Here is a 19,068-nt window from a genome sequence, read left to right as displayed (position 1 = left end):
ACGCCAGAGACGAAGGGTATCGGAGCGACCGACAGAAATGATGTCTGGCTTTGTGCTGCGCTCCGTTTTCATCACCTGTCTTCCACTTCCATCGCAGTTAGTTTCGTGGTTCGGTCATTTCAATACGAGACTTGTGAGGTAAGTCACTAGCTGACTGGAGGCAGGTCCGGTGTCTATGCTAAGCTAGGCAGACATGGCAGGATAGTTTATCCCCTCATCTCACTCACAAAAAGACAAAGCAAATAAGCTCATTTCCTAAAAATATTGAACTATTCCTTTAAAAGGCTGATGATTTCAAAATTTCTGGTTGAACCTCGACACACTTAAGAATAAATATAAGGTTTCTGTTTTGAAACATCAAGAGTCTGAGTGCATTAGCCGAGGCCTGAGATGCAAAGTCACTAGACCCCCGTGTGCACGCTGCTTTGATGTTAGATTGATGCCCCTGGAGATATATGCATCCATTTGTCACTAATTGGTTGTCATGGTACGAGTCATTCACTGAATTTGAATTTCTGCAATTTCATCAGGTCATATGTTTTCATTTGTCGATCAGTTCACAGCCATTTATAGAAATACATTTGGGTCAAATTCCACTATTTGCCATCAATTCAGAGGCAATTCTGTCCTGGTAAATGAAAGAGATGGAGGAGGGAATGTGTCTATTACAGCTGGTTTGGTGCTGAATGAGCTCCATATGTATTTACTGTCTGTATTGGTGTGTGTGTGTGTGTGTGTGTGTGTGTGTGAATGTGCAGGTGAGTGCGTGCATGTGTGTGTTTCTGCTGTCCATGTGCACAAACGCTAGAGGGGCAGAAACAGAAGCTGAACTGAAAAAGAAAAAAAAATAGGATTGAATGCAATATCTCTATGATGGTGTGTGTTTGTGCGTGAGAGAGAGAGTGTGTGTGTGTGTGTGTATTTGAGACAGCTGTGTGATGATAAATGCACTGATAGCCGATCTAGCTGAGCTTACACCCTCTAATTAGTTTTTAATTGACAGCCATTAAAGATCCCCATTCCCAATCCTGATTATCTGTTGCACAGAGCAGCGATCAAACTGCCCCCTTCCCTTCCTCTCTTATTTATCTTTTCTGCTGCTGATTTGCATCATTTCTGTCTCTTATGATATTGTACAATTTTTCCATTTATATCATTATATGCATTTAGATGACTGTCACCCAGAGGCGTTCGCTCGAAACAAGACGTCTTGGGTTGACATTTTTCATGAGTCATGTTTTGTCATGAACATATTATAATCTGATATTACATTTAAAAAGCATGTGGTGTGTAAATGACCTTCATGTGAGCTCACGATTGTGATACACATCATCTAGAATTAGATTTTTATTTGTTGTTGCTGGTGTTTTTGGAGTTTTGTGTGTCAAGGAGAAACACTCAGAGGAGCCTAGTGTTCTTTAAGTTCTTTTTTTTTGTTTGTTTTTAACACTTTGGGTCTTATTTCTGCAGCTTCAACAACTGGAGCTTTGGGGTTATGGTGACATTTTACTCAGTGGCTTCACTGTAGAGTTGTAGGGGCGCGTCAACACTCCTGTGATACAGCATCTTAAGGAAACGCACTGTCACTACTGGTGCAGCAGGAGCACAGATGCAAGCGCCGGGGCAGAACTAAGGCAGTTCAAAGATTTAATAAACACAAAAAGGAGCAGAGGCTTATGGAGTGGTGAGGCGGGTAAGAGTCAAAAACCAGGGAGAGCTGTACAACCGGAAAAACAAATCCAGAGGGGACGGAGAGCCAAAACCCAATGAAACAGTCAAAAAGTCGAAACACACGTAAATCAGGTGAGACACGGGGGAGCAAAGACAACAAGCACACAGATACTTACATAACGTTCTAGCAACTGAAGAGGTGAATCACAAGGATATAAATACACTGGCACTAATTAGCAAATGAGAAAAAGATGAAACCGAAAACAGGCGGGACAGGAAGTAAAATCACACCAGAAACATAGTAACTTCAAAATAAAACAGCGAAAAATAAAACACAAACCGGGCAGAAGGTCACTTAAAGGCACAGCAAATTAACTGCACCACTGATGGTGAAGAAGTAACTTGTTGGATGTTGGGTAGGATATTTAAATGCAATGCTGAAGTGTGGCCACAAACAACTACAGCAGACTGCTTTGAGCCTTTACTATCAGACACCAGTAGAAACATGACAGAAAATGAAGGGAGAGTGAGATGGGGAATGACACGTAAAAACAAGTCTCCGCCCAGACTCCAACAGGGGATGTTCAGGCTCGTGGTCAGTCCCTTAAACACTTTAGCCTCCACGGTAGTTTGAGTGACATTAAACTGTCAATAGTTGCACAGAAGTCTGGGTTGAAAATGATGAGTTTAAAACCTGTCTGATCGCTTCTGTGTCCCTGTTTCATAATGAAATAATATTGATATTAATGATGGAACTACATGCACACTGGAAAGCCTCTGCATTATCAAAGGTACTGAGATATGGGAGCCATATTTAATTAGAGCGGATTTAGACGAGGACTCCAAAAAATGCTCTGCATGTAAAAATCCATACATCTCTGCACCTGCTCCTTGTTTTCATCGACTCAAAGTACAGGAAACTTGTTTCATCAATGCACAAAAAGTTTCAGGATGACAGGATGATGAGCGCTGACAGGATCATGACACTCTGCTGTTTGTTCGTCTGTGAGGTGTCACTGTCTGTGCAAGTGTGTGTGTTATTGACACACAGACTGTCGAGCATATGTGATCAGCTTTCATCCCCGGAGTCTCTGTCTGTGATTAAGCATGAGCAGCCTGGCTATTCAAACAAAGTGACGCCATGAATCCAGCATGTGTGCCACACCTACACCAACGCAAACATACTGACCAGGGTCAGCAGGGGAAAATACATCACTGCTGTCGGACGAAAACCTTTCAGCAAGATGGTTCGAGGCAGACCCAGACCCAGACCCAGACCCAGACCCAGACCCACAACCAGACCCAGGAGTTTTTGATGAGTCAGTTGGCACGGAAAAAGCGGCAACTAGAAGACATATCAGAACAGTTAGCATAGTTAGCATCTTTTATTTGTTTATGTTGTTTGTTAGCTTTTGTTAACTGGCAGTGGCTGACACAGTGTTAGCGGTTCTGCTAATGCTAACTCTCTCCCTCTCTCTGTACTGACGAGGTTTCAGGTGTATTTGGCCCCGCCCCCCGTCCCCACACGTTGACAGGATTGGTTCCTTAGGTTTGTGACGTGTGAAACCCTGGCTGTCTCAATCTGTTTTTATGACACTGTCGTTGGTTCACTGCAGCTCGAGGTGGAAACACTCAGTCATGGCGTTCTCTTCTTATTTCGCTCCTCTTATGTCTTGTATTATATAAAAAGCACTGTACTGACATGTTGGTTAAAGACTAGATTTATAGGAGGGGGGTCTGAAACTAATTTGAAAGTAAGAAACTTTTAAGAAATGAGACATGCAGCTTTTTCAGCCAAATATAATGATGTAATATCGATGTAAAAATCATTCATGTACTTTTTTTGAAAATAAGAACAAAAAATTATGATAACAACAGATAAAATATTAATATATACTATAAAAAAATGCAGATTTCAGCTTTAGTTTTGAAACTAAATATCAACAGTTTAAAAATCACTATTGGTCTTGCAAAATCAAACTTCAGAATGGCTGAATATTACGATGATGAAGAACACACAGAGTACAGTCAAACACACACACACATAGAGAGAGCCATGGGATGATGCGCCTGAGGCCATACTGTTCCTCCTCTACAGTGTAAAGCAGTGCGAGGGTGCTGTACCGAGCCGCAGGCTATCAAAGCATCTGTTTATTGTCCTCAGCCCGAGTATCCATCAGATCAAAGAGGATGTGAACTCCGTCTGAGCGACTGGCTTCTTCCTCAACTCCTCACCGAACAGGCCACAACACCTGTGACATGCATACTTCAGATACAGTGCGGTACAGTACAGCATAGCACGCTGTTCTCTGTGGTTAATATTCAGTTCAGGGAGGAAAGGTGAAGCTGAGGGAGTGGAAGAGAGAGAGAGAGAGACATGATGGGAATAGAAAGGGAAGGAAACAGAAATTTAACTGGAATAGGGAATAAATGAAAGGAAAGAGAAACATAAAAGGAAATGAAGATAAATTAAGGAAAATCAAAAGAAATGGAGAGGAAAAAGAAAAGGGAAAAACACCATAGGGAAAGAATTAAAAATATAAAATAAGGAGATGAAACAAAGATGGAAAAGAAAGATGAACGGAAAGAAACGGGGAGCAAAACGTAACCGCAAGGACACAGATAGAAAGTAAAGGAAAGCAAACCTAAAGCTCAGAGCGCTGGATATAAAACGCAGGAGATATGTGGAATGATGGAAGCGGTGTTGGTGTTGAGGTTCAGGGCTGTTGATGTGTTCGAGGGGTGGAGGGCCTGCATTATTAGAGGTCATCTCTGTGGATTACAGAGGCAGAGTTCAACGCACAACGGCGCCGTGCAATTTACCTCCATGAAAAATAGATGCAGGCGAGGAATGAAGTGACACATGCACTTACAGAGAGGGAGATGGACAAGGGGCCGGGTAGTCGTGAAAACAAACTGAAAGGCCCTGGGAGATGAGAAGGTGTGTGGGTGTGTGTGTGTGTGTGTGTGTGTGTGACACTATGATATACAGTGATATTCTGATATTTCTATTAAGTAAGTGCTTCAGAAAACATATAGTCAACCCTGAACATGTCATCTTTCTTAATATACTGTAAATTCATTGGTATTTCAGATCAGTATTTTCAGATCCTTCTCAAGGAAGAAAATGTCTTAAGAAATAGAGAATTATAATATATTTGTAAACTACCTTCCTATATATGGTTATTTCATTTTAAAGGTTCAATCCAAATCAGTTCTCCACTGGAGCAGAAGAAGAACCGACGTCACCAGCTGCAGTCCAAGATGGCGGATGGTGACCCTGACACACGAGGCAGGGCGGAGAATAGCGGCGAGCGGATGAAACAATCCGAAAGAATGCGTCAAAGCGGTGGAAAGATATGAATCACAACTTCCGGTCAGGATTTTCAGAATAAAATCAGAGCAGAGACGAGATGCAGAGATTTGTGAGGTGGGGCTTTGAGTTTAAGTGACAGGCTTTTGTTTCCAGGCAACCACATCATGCACAACTAGTCTTGTGATCACGAGTTCAACTAGATCTGTGGAGAGACTCAGATTCAGATTGTGGATTGTGATTCCACCTAAAGAGATTGTGATATGATCTATATTAGTTCATACTGTTATTACTGTCACTCCTCAATCTCCGCTGTGCTTGTCCACCTACAGCAGGTACACAACACACTGAGGTGAGGAGTGCAAGTGACTAAGAAACACATCTGTGCACGTTTGTCTTAGCCTCTATTTTTCTTGGAAAGAAATCTTGGAAGAATCTAAGATGCTACTTCTCTGCATTTACTTCACAGCTTCAAGGGAAATTGTTGCATATATTCAATTCAAGATTTTCCATTTGGCATGAAGGAAGGCCTCAGATGTTTGAGCTACATAACAGCTCAGAGTTAGTTGGAAGAAACTTTTGGTTTTGATACTTAATAAGAAGAACAGAACTTATATCATATATAATTTATGTTTATTTAATGTTGTGCAGTTAGTATTTCCTTCTACCTGCTGGGTCAAGTTTATCTTTGTAACAACAGGATGATTCACATCGGTCTTTAGCAGCGTTTGGTCGAAATGATTCCGAACAAAAAATGAATTAAGTTCTAAATTTTTAATTCAGCTACGTCTACAGTCAAATACATGAGGTTTTGAATATTGTCATCCAACATAACTGCCAGACTTGAGATTAAAACCTTCAGGTCTGGATGGTCAGTGCTTTTTCCCATAATAAATAAACTGCAGCTCCAGTCAGCTCTTGTATCTTATATCACTGACCTGTTTATTACATTTGGCAATCCTTCACTTAAGCTCCGAGCAACACAGTGAAATGTTGTATCTCCTCCCTGGCTAATTTGATTCAAGGTGCCATATGTTGACTTGTGGTGATTCTGTGCCGCCCACACAAGGACATAATTTTCCTCCTGGGAGACCGGGAGCTTCTGTGGCTCGACAGCTCCAGACTGTCCCCTCCATCATGAAACTGTCAGGCACAACACCAGCTGATGATGTATTCTTCCTAATCCAACACCAATTCCAACTCAGCTGCAGGTTACCTTCGCACATCTGTCCACAAAATTGCCATAAGTCAATAAATGAATAAAAAATAAATAAATAAAACACACACCTGCCCTTCACTTAAGTGACCTGTAATGGCCAAACCCTAAAATGTATTTGTATCTGTGCATATCTGTGCGAGACCACAGGGATGGCTGAGGCGCCGGTTCTCCCTCCTGCTTTGTTGACAGAAGATAATTTGGTTTTGACAGCAGATGCTGCCTGTCCTCTCCTGTGCCCCTATTAGAGGCAGAGAGGTATCGGCTCTGACAAGCAGTGGAATGTGGAAAAGCTCCCTGAACAGAAACCATTCTCCAGCCTCTTCCTCTCCATTCACCGACCCAGCAGGCAATGCGACTGCCACGGCAAATGAGTTGCCTCACTTTGCATTTCACCCTCCTGGTTTTTTTTATTTTGGATTTGAATTTTTTTTTTTTTTTTTTTTGTCACAGCAACAAAAGGAAATGGGGAGTGATGTGATAACATGCCGAGATGTCTCCCGTTTGTGCTATCTGCTGCCGTTTAGGAGGCGGCTGTGACAAGATAGAGAGAGGAAGATGCATCATCTCAATCCAGCTGCTCGCTACTCATTCAGTGCTGGTGACTGCACCAAAACAGAGTGGTCACATTCATAGTGACAGACTCTATATGAAAGCACAAAATGTCCCATTAAGCCACTACAACTGATATTTTTCCTACTTTATACCAGCGTGCCTCATTCCACACTTTAGCCAGCTTAACTACAGACTGGGTTTTCACTCTTCATCTTTTAGCCAGCTGTCCTGACATTTGTTAACAGGTTTTCTTTTTTTTTTTGGGGGGGGGGGGGGGGTTAAAACCAGACAAGTGTCTTACTCATGCTCACACACACATGTAGGCATGTACACACACACACACACACACTTACAGCCAATCCCTGGGGTGAAATAGCTCCTATATCCTTTCTGCCTCCTTTTAATATTTCATCCCCTGACTGGAGGCCTCATGTTTTATTGAGCCAGTCACTGCTATCGGAGGGGATGTACTACATTATGCACCATCATTTATAAATGACTGCCAATCAATGTCTACCCTTACACATAACACTCACTAAATAGGCTCTGCTTGTCTCTCTGCCAGCGCTGAGCACCCGTGCACAGTGATATCAACACCTTCTCCAGCCCCGGACAGAAATCACAAACTCGTCGTCTCCAACCTAGCTCGATGAGATGAATTACATTTGCCTTAATGAAATGAAGAGTTAGCAGGGGCAGCTCTCACACGCTCATACTTCACATGAAAGGGGATTTCACTTCACGCTGGTTTAACTTCTCTCTTCCTAATGTGAACTTTAGACATAAATATTTTACTTTGCTCTGTGTTCCCGCACTGTTTCACTCGACACACACTAAGAATTGAACCCGCAGGAGGTGTGAATGAGGGGCAACACCAGAAGTCTACAAAAAACATCTCAATACATCTTGTCAGTGACAGAAAGGGTGATTTAACTCTCGACAATTTTGTTTTGCTCCAGTTAATGTGAACTCCTGACAAAACTCTCTCCCTGCTCCTCCATACTCACACACAACACACACAGACACACACAAGCACGCTGACACTGGGTGATGGCACTTTTAGTCTCCATAACTTGGCCCTTGATCACTGTAATCAAACACAGGCAGCATCAGCCTGAAGCTCCCGTAATTATGGGCTGCTTGGGCCCCCTGCATGAGGAGTGCGCACGCACAAAAACACACAGCGGCGTGCACCCGCACGGCGCGCGGGTACACAGTCGCATTTTCAAAAACATACAACCACACACACACACACACACACAAAGACACACGGGCCTGTGTGTGCGCTCTGCTGCGCGCTCAGCACAGACGGAGCCTCGGTAAAGGACACTAATGAGTCCAATGAGACTGAGGGGAAAACAGCTCCTGAAATCTACACCACAGTAAAACACCTCAGAGAGACTGAGAGGGAGCAGAGGGAGCTGGGGGGGTGGGGGGGGCTGGGAGGGGCTTCAGAAGGCAAAACCGTGGAAAGAGAGAAGAGGAAGAAAGAGGAGATAAAGATAGAGTGAAGGAGGGAAAACGAACTGACAGTAGCGATGGTGGTGGTGGGTGGTGGGTTGCCAGGGCCCTAGCGGTGCTGTTGCCAGCTGTAACCATGGTAACAGGTTCCCATGGTGCTTGTGTGGTGCAGCCGGTGAGTGTCGGTTGGGGGTGTAGGGGTGGGTGTGGGGTGTTAAGTGTGTGTGGAGGGGGGAGCGGGGTAGTGTTTCTTTTTCCTTTTTTTTTTTTTTTTTGGCGAGCGTCCCACCTTTATCAGCTGCCCGGCAGAGGAGGGCCTTATGTAAGCTCTGTTTTAATGATGCTGCCTATAAAAAGATGTGGTCTGGTTACATAAAATATCATAGTTTTACTGACACGGCCTCTAAAAACTGGGTTTGTGAGCGAGCGACACACTCATTGGATCGCTGTTCCAAAGGGCCTGCAGCAATTCAATGGCCTTGATGAATAAAAGCCCCGGGCCAGTGGTGGTCCAGATCTACAGAAGCCCAGAGCCAACGGCTTCGTCTTAGCAGGTTCCCAGCCAATGGAAAGCCTGGATGAATGCAACCCTTTGGCTGACTGAGGTCCTGCAGTGATGTCACCATCTAGCGCCATACGCCATCTCTGAGGGCAGGAGGAATAGTCCATACGATAGCTAATTAAATGTTTTCAAATTAATCAGCTACTAAGTGGGGCGGCTTTTGGTCAGTGAGAATATGGACCATTTGTCTGTGAGATAAACTTTGGTTGGTTCTATTCAGTTAATTATAACTTCCTGAATAGCCTCAACACAGTGTACTACACCTTCCTTAAAGCGGCTATTCGTAAGTTTTGCTATTGCTACATGGCTAACGTTAGCATTCACAGCTGTTTACTGACCAGTCTTGGCAAAAGGTGCAGCCATTATTGCCTTTACAACACAAGAGGTTATAATACGTCTTCTGAGCAGCGATACTCCTTCAGTGCAGACTGGACGCAACAGTGACTCGGTATCAGAAAGGGACGAAATGGGCCACTCGGGCAGGGGCTAGCTGGTTAGCATGCTAACTTCAGTAGAAGGAAAAGAAGTGACGGGAACAGAAGCAAAACGAGAGGGTTTGCTTTCCACCTCTGGAGACAGCTCTTTGTGGGTAAAGGAGTGAAGTTTGATGCTGAACTCACAATGTTGAGTCATCTGAATCGACGGCTCCCCTCATGATTTAGTCGTCCTGCCCACATCTTAACTGTTCCGGTTCACTCTCAAAGTGTCATTCTGGAAACAGCAGACAGCTGTTTTCTGAGAAAAAAGCTCTAAAAAAAAATGCACTGTGCACTACTTGTACAGCAGCAAACAGCAGAAAGATACAGAGAGGCTGCTGAACATAGCGGAGCATTTAACATCTAAACAGCAGGATATTTCCCCCAGGAGTTAGTAGGGAATAAAAACAGAGATAGATGAGGGTGAATATTGGACTTACATCCACCATTCCACATGAATGATGATGTTGCTCCGTAGCTGCTGGATGTGTAAATAAGCAACTGTTTGCTAACAAGTTCATCATATCAGCTTTAAAAAGGTGATATGTCAATGTTTGTAGACAGCTTGTTTCCACTGCCCCCAGGTGGCCAAACAATTCAGTTATTGCCGGTTTAAGAAAATCTGAAGTGCTGTTTGTCGATCAATGTCTTTAGAACTTTTGAAACATGATTCATCTTTTCTAAAATGATCACTGCAGAGCCGTGTGAACTCCTCTGGGTCCCTAGTACAAAGTAATAAGCCGTAAGATTTTTATGTTATGAAAACTCATGTTTTGTACTATTTATGATGGGGGGGGTAGGGGGGGGGGTGGGGTGGGGTCCTTTCAACTTCCATCTATACTAAAACATTTGGCTGATAAATCTATTTAATGGGCCGGACTTTGACATTGGAGACACTGTTTGTTCCCCACGTGAAACCAACAGTTGTTGTTCTTTCTTTTCACCATCACCATGCAACCACAACCTTAACCACATGTTCATTGATGTAACCATGACGATGAAGGTTCTCCAACCTTAAGAAAGTCCTTCATGTAACCTGAACCACGTTTTCTTCTTTTTCTTTTTCTACTCCTTACCAAGTAGATGTTCTGCCTAAACCTGACCAGTTTATGACCGTTCCATGAGCTTAACCACATGTTTGTTACTGTAACCATGACATCTGAGGTACACCTGTTGTATCGCAATTCAAGATGCTCCCATAGGTCGTATCAGACGGTATGAGCCGATGACCCGCATGTATAAGGTCGTTCAGGTCGGAAGGCCACATAAATAAGACTTTGGTTGTGTAAAACGGAAACCTTTGATGCGATTCCAATAACTACCAAGAGACCTTCTGTACCTCAGGACCTCTACATTCTACCAAGACCGAGAATAGCTTTTCTTTCTGCCCCTAAATTATTGTGACAAGGCTGTGATGTCAACTGCTGGTTCTCAATAGTGGTCCATGATCCTTTCATTGTAGTGGTTTTATATCTATGCTTTTATCTTTGTGTGTCATGCCTCTGTCCCTTGCTGTATGGCAGTTGGGAGTATGTTTGCTCACTGGTCATTAAAGTAAAGCCAGAAACTGCAGAGTACTTGCCCACTGGGCCTGAGATGCACATACGACAGACTACTCCACGTGGAGAAAAGCCAGCATGTCTGGTTCCACTTGCATGCATGACTGTGTCTGGACAGAGTCCAGTTTGCTCTGTGAAGCATATAAAAAATAAATAAATAAATAAATAAAAAAGCTAGTGGCAGTGGCAGCGACCACCACTGGGGAAACCAGGGGAGGGAAAACAATTTATTAGCTTCAAAATAGAGTGTCCATCATGAATGTGTTTGGGGAGCGGCTCTTTTGTTAAAGGCAGTGGGGGATTTGTCTTCAAACGAGGGCAAAGGGAGGCAGGTAAAATGTTGTTGCTTTCAGTTAATTTTCTTTGTAAAAAGACGCCTTACAGGGGGAAAGCCTTTCCACCGACTGTACGAGAACGACAGAGAGCTCCCGGTCCCCACTGACAATCATCATGTGATCATCTTGCCAGATAAATTCCTAAAATTGTTGACACCAAGGACATTATTAGTGGGATCAATAAGGCTTCACCAATATTGGATTTTTGAGGCGGATACTGAAATCAATATTTAATAATAAAAAATCCGATAACAACATATCCTCTATTATTTCTTTTATACATAAACAACCAGTTTTTGCAACGTTTGGTTAAAACGTTGAGTTGGAGATCAATACTGAACAGTAAACTGTAGAAATTAACGTATTATAAAAACAAAACCCTACATTACATTACAAATAAAACATATATATTAGTTAAAATTGCAGCTTTTTAAAAGTATAGAGTTGCAATATACTTCATGGCAATCTGGCATCTGCAAGGTTTAATAGAAATATACAAAACTGTTTTATATCTTACCAGAGGGTCACACTAGAATGATTTTCATTCAGGCTTAGCTCCATAAACATCCAATACAACACTGAGAAATACAACAATAAATAATGAATTGAAGTTCGACAAACACTGGTTAGGGTTGAGGTCAGGAAAGATCTTGCGAATGACAAAACCAGGTGTATGACCAGACTCAAACTCCAATCTCCTGTGTGAAAGTCCGACATGCTTCACCACCCCAACCTCCACACTCTCATTTTACGGACTGAACACTACTGGACATAAATCGTCGTCCAATATCAACATACTTTCTAAGATACATGGCTGGTCTATCCTAAAATAGACAACTTGGCCTTTCATCGGACAATAGTAACATCAGTCTAACCCTTGGACTGTGTGTTTTCGTTCATGGCCCGACTACCAGCACCCTCTCCACAGCCCTGCGGAGCCTCTGATGCGGGGCCTGATCCCTCGAAGGCTGCTGTTTACTGGGGGGGGGGGGTCAAAACAATAGGCCACAGAATGCAGGATAACACAGAGAGGCAAAGGTCACTGCTGAGGAATGAGGAGGATGCATCGTGTCCCTGCTATGGAGCGTAGCGAGACACCACAAGCACACACCATGAACACTGCGCGCATTCAGCCACAGTCCAATTGGACATGTGAAGAATGAATTATTCCTGCCCATCTATGAAATCTGGGCTGCGTGTGGGCGTTCGCAGCTTGCCGCAGGCGTGCTTGTAAGTGTTAAAATGTGTATTTATGAACTGTGTTGAGGACGGATCCCAATGTGAGCGGAAAAAAAAAAAGTGAGAGAAAACAGCGTTTGTGGCATTTATAGATACAGCACAGAGCTTTCTCTATATAGAACATTATGGAATTGATTGAGTTCAATGAAAGATTATGAATGAGGGAATCCAGGACAAAGACGTGTACTACTGCATCTTCAGCATGCTGTGTTTTTGTTTCTTTGTGTAAGATTTTGTAGGAAAATAAACCTGCATAAGAGCAAATCATAGAAAGAAGCCAATTGGCTCTCACTGTTCTCTCCAATGGCTTAAATGCATTTATTTATACGCTAGCATTAGAATGAGGCATCACACCTAATTTCACAGTGAAATATTCATGAGGAGCTCCTGCATGTAGCATGTTTAATGTCAGCGGTGTGTCTTCCTACTGTAATAAAGAGATAAAAGACAGTCACACTGTACTCTACGGAGGGGGGAGGGAGAACCGTGAGGGAAAGATGTTGGTGTGTTAAAAAAAAAAAAAAAAAAGGAATAGAATCTGATATTATGCATTATAATGATGTTAGTCTGGCAAAGTGGCCGCAATTATTCAAGCCCCTTTGTCAGCACATATTATTTACTCCATAATGGCTTTAAATGCCTTCAATTTGAACAACACACAGGTGGAGAGAGGCCGAGAAAGACAGAGGAAATGGTGAATGTGATTGGAGAGAGAGATCTCCAGTTGTTATTGTCCTCGCCGGCAGATGCGATTTTTGCCAGGATGTAATTTGGGCCGATCCATCAGAGAGCAGTAATGAGGTCTAATGTTAGAGCCCACTGTGTCCTAATGACACCTCGGCTGTCCCATCGCCAAGCCCACTCGTTCCAGCCGCAGACCCCTGCTGGGCTTCGGGCAGCTGGGACTTGACATCTGACCTTTAGTGCGACAGTCCCCTTCATCACACCCCAAACCACAGCAACAGGACGACCCCTGGTTTATGAGCTGGCAGCTAACTTGGCAGATATTTCAACTGGTCAGTGATGGAGAAGACTCAACTGGTATTTTACCAATTTTCCTTTTAAAGGGACAATTTGTGTTGTATAATTCCTACAGGGCTGACTACATTCATACATATGTGACTGGCATACATATTAATATAGTCAAGTCGTCCAGGCCGTTCCCATGATGACAGGTTCCCTATGACTATGAAAGTTGCTCAAGCCTGAAATTTCCTTTCATTTTCTTTTAAAATCATGGATGCATCACAAAGCTGCTGTTACCATCCCATCTTCTACAAATGACATTTTTATAGCAATAGCGTTATACTTAAAACCTAATTGCTGCCTGGATTATGCTCACTGGCAATGTTCTCTTGAGGTCAGGGAGTGTTTAGTTGTTGTATGATGTGGAAGTCAAAGGAAGGTGGCCAGGTTGATGATGGCCGCGGCACAAAGCCCAGGACTCTGGAGAATATGGGAGTTGTGTCATGGCTCCTAAATTACTTTAGTTAGGGTCAAGAAAAGTTCCTGTTTTGGTGAAATTCTGTAAAAGTACAAACATTACTTTGGGCTTCAAGTCAGCAATCACCCTTTCAATATTTAAACGAAACTACAGTCTCTCCCTAATCGAGTGCCTTGAGTAGGTCATGGTTAAAGATAACCATTAAAACAGCAAAAAAACTTTAAAAAAAAAAAGTTTGGTGAGAAAAATTTGTGAATCAATTGAAAACCTTCAAATCAGAAAACGTTAAAAAAAAAAATTGCAGAATTTTAAAGATAATATTTTTGGAGATTGGTTGGCAGTGGAAGGCCTCAGAGTTGCCTCAGTAGCTTTTACGTAGCTGCACTTACAAGACTGATGTTTCCCAAACTGTAACCATGTAACCAAGTAACAATGCTTTTAAGTGCGTAATCAATAAACATAAAACAGACTCTTTAGTTGCCATGAAGGGAAATTGAGAAAAATAAGAAAATAATTTGAATGTGTTGAAGATGCATTAAATATAAACATTTTTTAAATATTTTTGATCACAAACATTTATTCTGGTAAGCATTGCATCTCCTCTAAATGTATTTGTCAAAGGAAATAAGTTGTAAATGACTGTAAACTGTAGGAAGAAATAACAATACAAACAATGAGAATAATTGTGAAAGTGGTGCGGTAAACATTTCTGTATATGATGCGACGTATTCTTTCTTAGAAACTATTACTGAAGGAGTTGAATGAGCGAGAATTCCAGTATCTAAGAATAAACAATGGGGAGATGGAAATTACACAGGTTTAAGACAATGGAAGCTAAAAGCATTTTTCCCACATTGACCGCACGATTTGGAACAAAGACATAAAAAGAAAAAAGAAAAAAAAAAAGAGAAAGCGGTGGAAATTTGCAGGTCCGAGGTTCAACTCATGATGTCGTCCAGCGAATTCATTTGAGATGAGTAAAGCAGCAGCTAGCCGAGACCTGGCACCCTGCTAAATGCAAGGCTGAGCTCATTAGGACTGGCCCAACATCACACACACATGTGCACACATATACACACACACACACACACACACACACACACACACACACACACACACACACCAATCTGTCAGTGTTTTCACATTAAACAAGCAGACACACAAAAAAAAAAGAAAAGCAGGAGGATAGAGACAATGCCGGGAGAGAAACTGAGAAATGTGGAGAGCAAGAGGAAAGAGTTGGCAAAACAGCAAGGATCACACAGGAATGGTGAAGGAGCGATAGCGAGAATGACAGACAGAGATCGAGTGAAAGACAGAGAGAGAGATACAGACAGAGAGAGATGGAAACAATGAGGGGAGAGACAAAGCAGGTGGCCTGGGTAATTGCCTGGGGAATATAATGAATGAGCCACAGTGCGTCTGACGGAATAGGAAATCGTCTCTATCTTCTCATTCCCCTCGCTCTCTCTCTCTCTCTCTCTCTTTCTCCCTCTCATTATCTCTCGCCCTCTCTCATTCCACTCCTCTTCTTATCCATCTCCTGCGCAGCCTTTTAAACATATCTCCTAACCCCATCTTTCTTTCTCACCGATTGCCAGCATTTTCTTTCTCTCAACTGCAGAGCTTTTACCACCTTTTCTTTCCTCTCGACTCGACGCTGTTCCCACCTTTTTTTAAACATCATCAACTTCCACTTCCGCTAGCCTCCCCTTATTCCCCCAGCGGCCCCGGACAGCTACACCTGTTCTGGCCAAATATCTGTGGGATATCACAATCGACACTGTTGGTTGACTAATGACCAGTTTAACCCAGCAGCTAGAAATCGGACCAATCAGCAAATTATGAGGGGGTTTCAATTTACAAGTATCTCAAGGTTTCAGTTTACATGGATGAATTTTAAGCAAAACCTTTTATTTTTATCTAAATTGTCAGTGATATTTTTGGCCAATAGATGAGTTAATTAAGCTAATTGATTGTACTTCTGCAACGATACACTCAGGGAAAGGTTGTTGTAGGGAACCGTAGGTTGCTTGCAGAGGGGCCAATTCGTACAACTCCCAATTTTCAACGTGTTCTGTAGAGATGTGCGAGCTGATTGGTTGCTAATGTCTCTGAACAAAGAAGAAGAAAATAAAGTAGACCCTAAACCGAGTATGTTCGTCTATGTGAAGCCCGGACAGTTCCAGAACAGCCACCGTGCTTTTCCAGGTTTGAAGAAGAGAATCGGTCAGGAAGCTTCATGTGACATCTCAAAACAGAGCAAGAGATTAAAGCCAATACAGATTCTTGCAAGATGCATATCGGACAGTCTGCAAACAGGTCTGCGTTATCCGATTTTTGTACATTTTCATAACTGACAACCCAACAGCCACGCCTGCACTCAACACAAATTGCACTGTTGATGTGGTTTTAAAAAAGAGACAGTATGAATTTGACGAAGTGTCAAACGAGTTCTTGGACACATGTGGCCCATAGATGGATCCTAGCAGCACCTCCACTGTTTGATATTGACCTCTTGTACCAATGATTACTTCCTGTTCATAAGTCCTCTCAGACAGTGAGAAGGTCTGTTCCATGGAACTTCCAATGTGGTTCAGACACAGAATATCTTTCACAGTCTTTACAGCCTTCTTACATCTGACCTGCTGTCTGGAGCAGTGAGGCGAATCTAATAGAGTGGCCATTGAGCGTGTTTGCCATATCACCCATATACAGTAAACAGGAAAATATACAACGGGAGCTTAAATGTTTACAATTCAGCTCGAGCCTGAGCTCGGTTTCTTTACTTCGGCCTCCTGTCAGTGGTCATTGAGCGGCATTGTGAACGAGTGAATGGGTGGACGGATGCCAGTGGCCACAGGTAGATAGAGGACAGAAGACAGATAGGGAGGGAGGGAGGGAGGGAGGGAGGGAAGGATGGAAGGATGTGTGGGTTGAGATACCGAGAAGAGGGGAGGTGGTGGTGGTGGTGGAGGAGGAGAGACAGATAGTGTCACGTCTACTATTCAGGCCCGTTTGATGAGATGCCTCAAACGACTGAAAGGAGGAAAGACGGGGAGAGTAAAAGAGTGAAAGACCCCTTTCATCACAGCGACTTGTGCCGCAGAACCCTCCCATCGCCTCCTCCTCATCCCTCCCTCCTTCTTCCTCTTCCTCACCCACCCCTCTCCCCCCTGCACACCCTTACACGAATAGATAAAACACATTCAATCAGAGAGAAACGAGCGCAGGGGAGAAAAATAAAAGAGAGGAGTTCAATCACACTGGCGTTCCTCTCTCTATTTCAAAGACGGGGATCAGGTTGGGGGGTTGATGGGGGCTTTGAGGAGAGTGTGCCACTGGGTTGATGCACACTAGGGCGCTAAAACCGAGGAAACTTTCATCCATTCAGCTTCATAAGATGACGTATGCATTACGAAATACCCAGGTAATATAATAATAAATAATAAAGAGAATTCTCACAGATGGAATCCTAATCTGTTTAATTGATACAGTGTTTTCTCCTGCGTAGAATAATGAGCCACCATGAAAAAAATAAAATTATAATTGCATTTAAGAAAGATGCTAAAGAGAACTTAATTACAATAAACATTTCCCCATGAAAATGTTTAATTGATGCATAATGTTGAGCCAAGTGATGCAAGCAGAGAAACAGTGGTGCTGTCACAGATACATGATACAGGAAAACAAGGTAGAGAATAATTCTCAGAAGTGCTGTATGTTTCTGGCAATAAAGATTGGATCAAAAACGTACACAGGATTAATGCACACAACTGAGAAGTTAACGAGAGCCACGATGCTCCTGAGTTTCTGGCTCCTGGTTCACAAAATATTCAGTCTCTACACTCCGTTACCAACCTTTCAATCTGTTGTTGCTCTTTAAGTAACGATTTAGGAAACATGTTTCTCATTTGTAGCCGGTGCCGACTGTCACTTTCACTGCTTGACCGTCACCCATGAAAGGTTCAATCAGCTACATCCAATTAATGCTATGTAATGACATTTCTGACCGGGAATAATACAATGCTCTTCTCTATATCTTTCTAATTCCGTAATGGCTAAAATTAAACTTTTATTGCTTTTAGTTGATGCCCTCGCCAACTTTAGGCCGGTGAGGGTCGTGGACATTAATTAGACTGCCACTAAAACTGAGTTTCTGCCGCCTCAGCCAATAAACATTAGCTTTCTCCAGCTGTAACGGTCGTTCTGTCTGCATCTCGTGTCGCACGTTTGTCTCTTTCTTCTTTGTGTTTCACGGCTTCCCGGCAGCTGGCACCGGCTGGCTGGGTTCTTTGTGTTTGCCTCTTCGGTGTTTGGAGTGCGCAAGTTCCCTTGTGTCTGCGTGGGTTTGCAGCAGGTGCTCCAGCTTCCTTCTAAGACACGCAGAATCCTGTAAACCGATGACTCTAAATTTTGTGTGGGCGTAAATGAGACTGTGAATGGTAGATATTTTGGGTGGTAATTCAGATTTGGGGAGGAAGGGGAAATGTGTGTATTAAGTCAGTGGTGTGCAAATCTATCATTAAGTCTAAAGCAAAACTTCTTGCCCCTCACACTTTGCAGAAACAGGGTCTTTAACAGTAGATACAGTGTATTCCCTTCAGCAGGCCGACTGTAGTCACCCGGAGCGCAGCTGCCAAACCAGCAGTGGCTGGCAGTCTGGGTAATAGCCGGCTGTGGTTGTGTCTGTAGTGCTGATGTGTTAGCACTGTGGTTAGCGGTCAGATTGAAAGCTTTAGCAGCCTGTTATTCTCTCAGCGAGTTGAACCATAAGTGGGCGGTAGTTGGAGAGCGATGGGGAAAGGAAACCCATGGTTACACCAAAGGGGGGGGACAGATACAGTGATTTGGGTGGCAGTGACGATGATTTTTTATTAAAGAACAAGCAACTGCGGTCGGGTATTTTGGTCATTATTTTAATATATATATGGTTTGAGTGTGTACGTGCATTTCTGTGTACGGACAAAAGCCTCTACACAGTAATTGCAGGTAAACACGGCGGTTTTGATTGGATCTGAATCTCTGCTGCAAATACAGCAGCTCAATAACTATCAATCAAAGAGCCCAGACATGCACAAAACACACAAGCGCGCACACACACATTCACACAAAAGGTCTCGGTGTGAGTAAATACGTGTTTAACAGGCTGCTATGATACCAACATGATATAAGAGGAATGGTGCATGAACATGCGTTAACACACAGTTTTATTAAGTGGTGACACAATGAGGAAT

The sequence above is a fragment of the Seriola dumerili genome, unplaced genomic scaffold, assembly GCF_002260705.1.
Source record: "Seriola dumerili isolate Sdu_G_001 unplaced genomic scaffold, Sdu_1.0 BDQW01000138.1, whole genome shotgun sequence".
NCBI lineage: Eukaryota > Metazoa > Chordata > Actinopteri > Carangiformes > Carangidae > Seriola > Seriola dumerili.
This window is presented reverse-complemented; position numbering follows the sequence as displayed.